Source organism: Opisthorchis viverrini, assembly GCF_000715545.1.
Source record: "Opisthorchis viverrini unplaced genomic scaffold opera_v5_239, whole genome shotgun sequence".
Taxonomy (NCBI): Eukaryota; Metazoa; Platyhelminthes; class Trematoda; order Opisthorchiida; family Opisthorchiidae; genus Opisthorchis; species Opisthorchis viverrini.
This window is the reverse complement of record NW_008751897.1, coordinates 134,205-142,701: the sequence shown is the minus strand read 5'-3', so window position 1 is coordinate 142,701 and position 8,497 is coordinate 134,205.

The window sequence follows — 8,497 nt, the reverse complement described above, 5'->3', positions numbered from 1 at the left end:
AAAAGGCTAATCTGTGTTTCGGTTGAGTCATTATTCAAGCAACCAAAGTAGTTTTCTTGTCAGGGATTTCCCCATTACGGTCATGCAGACAGGATGATATCGACAACTATCGCTTCTGTTCTGTTGAGGGTCCGCCATGTGCTTATTCGTGTCAGCTTTCCAGAGAACCATGAGGAATCAGCAGCTGTGTCATGAACATAAAGGAGTACTGGTTATTCCGTCTCCGGTTCCGCGGTCTGCGTGGAAAATCTCGGCAAAAACCTTTCGGTTTTCAGCTGTTATCTCGTTCGCTAGCACCATCCTGTATAAGAAGCTCAACAAAGGACAAACTTGCGACCTCTTTGTCATATCTGTGTCAAAACTACTGTGGATACTGCTCATGAGCAAATATGGGAAGTGTGAGACTGTTCTAACATGCCTTTGGATATTTACAGTACAGGATATACGTCTGTGATACGATATTTAGGGGCTGTGCTATCCCGATTACTTCTCCAGGTGATTAGTATTTCTGGCTTTGTTGGTCACACCTACAAATTTTTTTAATGAGTAATGTGCATGTTTCATAAGAGAGGCATTATAAATTCAAGTATTTTTCGCTTTTGTCTGCACAGCTTAAGATGTCAACGTTTGTCTTCTACAGCGATTACCATGCAACACCTTCAAAGCTAAAATTCATCTGGCGAACAGCATGCCGAGTGATTCCATCTGACCCATGTAGCCTGGTCAGGCATAGTACATGAAGGCACCCGTGAAGTTCAAACGAAGTAAAATTTTTCTGAATGCAGGTTGAGGGCATAAGGACTGTTTTGGGTGAATTACTTATGCTAGTGAGCATACACCCGGATCGTTACCCTTCATGACAAAACACTGTGTGTACTTATCATTTGAACCGTTGCACTAAGACACGATTTTCGGGGATCTATATTTCGTTAATAAAGCTAAGAGAAAGAGAAACATCGGGCTTTAAGCCCAGAGTGAAGATAAGTAAAATTCCACACAGACACATCTGATTTAGCACCAGCTCCATCTAAAGGAGTCATGTTCCGAGTAAACGAAACTCGCGCATTCTTCGCACCACGAAATTGCATCCTATCATGTTAAAAAAGTAAGTTGCTTAACCATAACACCCCACCGGTAATAATTTCAATTCCTTCAAGGTATAAGAAATACGGTTCTCTATTGATATATCAGAATACGGTTCCTGATCGATGTGAGGAGGAACCAATCAAAGTTAGATCCAGAGACGAAAGTTTGTGCATTTGTATGTTTGGAATATCCTCCTGCTAACTACAGCTCTAAGGATTACTTGGCTTTGTCACTGTTGACCACTATCTCCCACTGAATCCTAACCATAAGGACAAAAATATCACTTCTCTTAGGAGTTTTTGACCGAATGTGGTTCTCCGTCTGTGACCTGATGTGAAAACAATCAGCTTGCACTTTATTATCACTGTGACCGCTGCAATCCCTCAAACTGTGGAAATCAGAAACCTTTGGTCAGAACAAGAACTAACTCACAGATCACCAACGTTACGGTTGCCAGTCAGCTGGAAGTTTAAGGATGAATGACACCTAGCAGCTACTTCTGTCGGAAAATTGGTACACATGTTGATTGGGATGCCTCATCCCTAGATCACATTCTAAGAAGAGACAGAAAATTTTAGCATCTAAATTCTCCTATGTACAAAATGGGCTTGCCGAGCTTTCCAAAGTTTCTGTGCTAAATTCCAACCTAAATATGGGTTATTTTTTTAGAAATTCTACATTGACTTTTCCTTATCTTTTAGAGCCAAACAACTCTTTGACACCCAATTAATGTTCTATTCCGTGCTCAAAGTTTCCCTTTGGCAACGTCAGTTCTCGACAGTCATTCAGGACAACGTGTTTTAAAGTGCATTTTGCTTCACGAAGCAAACTTCGATACACTATTCGGGAGGAACTTACTTGAAACTCAAATAGTTCCAGCAACTCGATTCGCATGGTGAACGCTCTCGAAAAGGAATAATCTCTTTGAGTTGAAATGACCGCCTGTTTTATTTATACTTACTTTTGTTTTGTATGCTGACCAGTAGCCCTACCAGAGGGTTACAATGGGATGGAACGACTAACATGAACGATCAGGCTGACAATGTCCTCATCTTTGTACTTCCAGTTAACTTTGGTGACCACAGAACGCGTGGATAGAAAAACTGCTCTGCTTCTAGAAGCATACAGCGGTAAGAAGTAATCGATAGCTTGGTAAGGTCGCCACTCAAACTTTCTCATACAAAACCAATGTGTGAATGAAAGATAGCCGCTTCTATGGTGTCTGTCAATTGATTCACGGCCACCCGTGTGCTTTGCTGCATAGCATCTGGACTGACGCCCTAGGAGCACTTTGACGGCAACGTACAAATTTTGTTTGCATGTGAACAAAACCGACGCCCTTGTAGCACCGTTCTGTAGGTCCGATTGCAATGTTTTGATCAATATGTGTGTATCGAACAGTGTGCGCAAAGTACTTTCAGACGAAATGCAATGTGAGTATTCTTGACCGTTTAAATTAAACCGAAGAAGCAATGAACTGGGGTCTTTATAACTAGTTTGCATCATTGATCGTTCTGGAATTCAACATAGGAACGCGGGACATTTGAAACAATTGTGCCAGAACGTTTACTAGTCTGGTTCGCAATCGCCAATGAAAAAACACTGGCTGCTGATACAGGGGTTCGGGATGTAGCTGGAAGTTAGCAAGAAGGGTGCAGTACGGCCTTATTGCGGCCTGCTGGATCAGCGTAAATAGAATCCATCTGACGTTACCTTGGTCATTGTTCTTGTGGGTTTGAATGAAGGCACAGTCCACCGTGTAGTTCACTAAATTTGAGTTGGAGCGCGTGACTTCTGATTTAACTAGTTCACGGGGGACCTTTCAAGATGAGTGATGACTAATCATACGAACAGGCGGTGGATACGTTAGTAACCAGCTTGTTGTGGCCGAGTTAAGCACTAGCGGTTTCAATGTTACATGTTGTAAAACCTTATTGGAGGTTGTGTGGCATTCAAATCTAAAGCCTGATATTACCAGTCAGTGACCCTTGACAATTCTTTCTCTCCTCCCCTGAAGCATCGTAATGGGAGTGAACGGCTCCATGTGCTTATAGCAACCAATACAGCTGATGAGATATCTCACTGGTTAATGCATAATTTTACTGACCTGAAGGAACGAGTTCGAATTTACCCCGCAATCTTGACTGCATCTGCCCAGCTTCGGGCACCCTGACAAGATCTAGCCCCCTGCTTCCTTCGAGTGCTACGACAGCCGCGCACCAAAAGGGTATTTGAGCTGAGCGACTATTATTATTATTAGTGTTACCAATGTCGAAAGTATCCAGTAGGGAAAAATTCATGCCTTATGATGGATATCTTCTGATATTACATAAAACCGCATATCAAAGCCGGTCAGTGGCCTCCTCATCTGGACGTTCCTGCAGGTGGACCAGGTCCGACGAAGAAAGCCAAAACAGTAGTTTAGTAGTCGTTAGAGGCGCACGACCAGCTACGTACAAAGTTCAAGCATAAAACGAATTAACCTGTTCAGACGTCACAACTCAGTGCGTGTTGGTGCAGCTTGTGTGACGTGTTGGATGGCCGGAGATGGTAAGCCTTCGAATACAGAGGCTTCATTTTTGGTGCAGATTCACCATAGCAATCGCACCAAAGCAACTTTAGGCTCATACGCCCTTAACTCAGCAGCTGTCTAAAGAAAATCCATATAGTTTCGCTGGCGAAATGCGGCTTAGTATGCTCTGTATCAGAGTCTAATTCCTTACTTAGCGAATCTTGGGAAAAAACCCCACTAAAGTGATCAAACTTACGGTTCCAAGGAAAAAATGGAATTTAATCATCATCGCGGGCAGCAATAGGCAGAAAACCATACTGGTGCCTAAAATGTATCAGGTACCTTAATTTGTTGGGCGAGATGGCTCAGTGGTTAGAGCGCGAATTTACTGACCGGAAGGCTCTCGACCTCCCCTGTCCCGGCTTGGGCAACCTGGCAGTATCCCAGCCCTCGTACTTCCTTCTGGTGGTATGGCAGTCAGGTACTGAAAGAGTGCTACAGTTTAACGATTTTTTTACATTTAGTTGTAAAATTCCTGGGCTGAGATATTTTCAGAATGCAGAACAACAATTTTGGTACGAAACCAAACCTTTTGGCTCAGAAACTTGACGAGTAACCAGCTGCGGTCAGTGTAAGACTTCTGGAGTTGGTCTAATTCTAAAGAACTTATCTTCACACCTGTTCCAAACCCGAACGTGAAGGTCCATTAGACTGTATTTGTCAGGCCTCTATCCTTTGGCAAGCTGAACTTGGACTTTGTGAATGCTGCGTGGGCGACCTCAAACACAGCTCAACATTTTACGGAGTTACGCAAATCACTGCACCAAGATAAGGTTTCCAAAATTCTCATTTTTGCATTTTTTACGCCTGAAAGTACCTCATCCTTATCCGCCCTTGAGTTGTTCGCCGGATAAGCTCAGTAGATTGTTTGTATGGAGCAAATATTCCGGCAGATACATTAGAAGTGGCGATATAACAAGCAACGCCTTTTTCTGCCACTGACCATTTACCTCTTACATCGCAATTTATATGACCATTGGAAAAAAAGTACCATCCTGCGAGTAAGGGGTCACTCAAAACGCAAGCCTATATATTGTGATGTATAAGTTGTCAAATTTAGAATAACCTCAGGGTGGTAGTGTTAGAATAATGGTGTAACGGCAGATACTACTGATGAGGAAAGCGAGTGGTATGGGGTTTTCTCGTAACTTCACCTAGCATCTAAGGGAAGGTGAGGTTTATTACGGAACTTATGGAACTGTTTTGAAGAGTTGGTTTACAATTGCGCGTTAGTCATTCAATATCCACGAAAGTTCAAGAGGAAGCGTGAGGATGTGAAGTTTTTAAAAAGGTGCTTATGAGACGTTTACTTTCCTGTCAAATAGTTTGTAACTTTTTAATTGGTATTTGCTATTAAACGACCTCAAGACGAATAGCTTTCCTCCTTACACCGGTAGCTCGGGTGCATTCACTGATGGTTGATCAGGTGGCTACTGATCAGTTCAATGAGTTTGCATACGCTTGGTCACTGTTCGGAGGAACATCAATGCCCTTTTGAGTGGCGAACAGATAAACAGCCATCTGACCAACTACCAATAGTTTCAAGCTGTAAGGATAATCATTCTTGTCGGAAACAGACCAGATATTTGGGCTATTGGAAAAATACTTCCAAAGAGATAGTAGTTGCCACCCATTGGCTCTTTACTCGACCAGGGTTCTCGAAAATATTCGATTGCTGATTGGCCAGTCATCGCAGTGTTACTCTGCTAGCCAGCTGATAAACGCAACCAGATAAATAAACATAGAAGACCCATCTCCCAGGAATATTAAACTATTCACTAAAACAACATTAAATTTCTCAGAAATATAGCGTCAAAAACACAAATTAAAAGGAAGATTGCACTGATCAAATTTGATTTTAGCGAATTAACAAACCACACTATTTCTTTGACCAATTCCTCAGCGGAATCTCAAGGAGTTCCGTACATTGCACCTTAGGCAGAAAAGCGGATGTGGTTGTAAACACAAGAGATCCCACTTAATCGCTATTTTCAGCGATTTCAAAATACATATGACTTTACAATTGAGGCTCTGGAAACCATCGCCTTGAATTTATTGTAATATTGTATGTGACTGGCGTTTCCAACTCAACTGTTCCAATAAGGAAAGCTCCCCATAAAGCCCTTTTAGCTCTGTTAAAACTGAGCTGTGGAATTCGGGTGCAGTGAGGCAAATTACCAGATTAGGACCCAGTTCATTACACGTGGTTATGTTGCTGTGACGGCGTTATATCTGTGATTCGCCAATCTGTGGTATCTGCTGCTGACCCGCTCCAGTGCCTAATGCCGGAATAAAATGCTCGCAGAAGGGAACACACCAGCGTTATTTCGAACAAGCGAGTGCAAGACGTGAGTGCGTGCGAGTGCAACGGTCTCAAGCTATTTATTGGAGGGACACTGTCTGAATTTGGTCCAATAATGACGCACACGTTCTGGCTTTGATACGAGGCCGCGACGCGCTGCATATTGTGGGACCGTTGTTTGACCTTGTTCAGCGCTGACTCGCGTTCTCTGGGTTTGATACAAGGCTGTGAAGTGCTGCATATTGAGGGGGTGTTGTCTGTCTGATCAGCATCCAGCGGGGCTGAGGGTGTGAGTAGATTTCAGGCACTCAGTGTTTACTTTCAGGAAGCTTACCTTCCTGACAGAAGGGATAAGGCAGTCAGGAATGGGGGTAGTCTTAGTCATTAAGCCCGTAAAATGCAATGTTTTTCAGGAGTAAACGAACTAACTAAAAAATATTACATAAGTAAACTGGGTCACGCCTTAGTGAGGTGAAACATTTAGCTGTTGTCCGACCTGAACGTGCGCGAAATCTGTTCTCGCTAAGGTCACTTTTATGATGTAGTTTGTAAGCCTGCATCAGACACCAAAAAGATGCGGTCCGTCATTTCAGTGTGTGAAGGTACGTCTAATGTTAATTGCTGCGGTTTCAGTGCAAGGTCTCTGTACTTGTGCCAACAGGCCTCTCTGACCTGTTCTGGTTCAGTAGGACAGAATGTTGTGGTTCTCGGTTGGGGCGAGTAAGGAAGATTAAATCTTCTCTCGACTGCACCCCATTATTTGCTCGTCGTCGTACATGTGCTCAGTGACGCGTACGTTTATTTGTCCACTGATTCCTCTCACCAAGGCTGAATAGCAATCCTGGCACTGGATTCCGTAGATAAAGTATTTTCCTCTATCAGTTGTTATGGGACCTTTTTGATGCACCAAGTTTTTTCTTCGGTAATGATTGTTCTTAATCTGTTCTAGATATCAATGTCAGGTAGGTTCACATGGACTTTTTCAGATGTCCTTCTACGTTACAGTTACGTGACGCTCTATTCTTCGGGGCTGGTCTCCTTCTACTACAGTTATTTACTTTCTGAAGGGATGAGGCAGGATGGTTTCTTCCTTGTAGCACTTCTTGCAATATGTTCCCTTCCACACTTGTCGGAGTGTGCATAGTACAGATCTGGTTTGGTTCTGTTCACAAATAATTGTTTCGCGGCTTTTTAGAGTGCATTTACCAAGGCCGCGAAAGATTAATTATCAATCAGAGTGGCATGGTTTGCGATACAGTGACACCTAAAAGTCCCCCCTGAATAATCCTTAGAGTTCACTCTACAAAGCCTAATGTGCATCGCGAGTATGTCCCAAGCACACTGAGATTTGCGAGGGGATTTAGCTTCGAATAAACAGTTAAAATTATTCTAAAATGTTTCACACCAACCTGGCGTGAATAGAGTTTAGTTCGTGAATCTCGTACAATTTGGGTTCAGACAGTGCATAAGATGAACAAAACTCCGGGACTGCACCTATCTAACAAGCACCAAGAAATGTGAATCCGGTCGTAGGCTGTCGAAGAGTTTTCAGCAAACTCATGAGTAATTTTGACCGTAAAAATATAAATGTTGCCACGTGAACCTGAAAGCGACATTTGTACAGATCATTCGGTTGAGGACGATCACAAACGACACATTCAGCTGGAGTTAAGCTCAATCTCTTATGGTAACCAAATGGGTGAGCAAGTGAGTGAGTGTAGTTCGCGAACTCACTGACACTTTACTCGACCGAGCCGGTTACTAACTCATCATCTGACTGTTCATTTGATTAGTCATCACTCATCTCGAAAGGTCCTCCATGAGTTGGTTAGACCAAGAGGCACGCACTCCAACTCATATACAACAAACTATTCTGTGGATTTGTATATCTGCAGACAAACTCAATGACATGTTAACCACAGTGACAAGTGACTGATTTCCTTCGCATTGATTTAGTACGGTCTTCAGGGCCTTGTTTACCAGACTTGAACAAGACTAAGAATAGCTTGTACGACTTAAATCTACTCTGGTCGACAAGAATAAACACAGCTGCACTGCTACGTAGCTAGAATAACTCTGGTGGGACACTGAAACACAAGAATTGTAGTGAGAGTTATATAACAAAACCACAACGTACGGTCCAAAACTGCCCTGAAAACCTCGAGTTTGAAAGGATTGATGTAGGTTGGCTCGCTGTTACAAGGCTCATTAGAATGCAGGGAAGCTACGAAAAGAAACCACCCAGTTTGTTGCAAAATTACAAAACTTGTCGAAAATATCTTCAGATAACTCAAAAGCAATTGAGCTCTGCGAGCGTCTCGATCCAATACACTGGCGCTTAGCATCATTGTTGGGATCACCGGAGAGAGGATACCACCATTTAATTTCATTTTTCAAAACTTCTTTACCACTTCACAAATTATTTTCTTTACTCAGGTCAAAATATAAAGTCTCGTGAATTGATATTTGGTGAACTCAGAAGGCTTTTCAACATTTTTTCGTTGGATCTTGTCTACCTAATCAGTTATCTTCTCCAC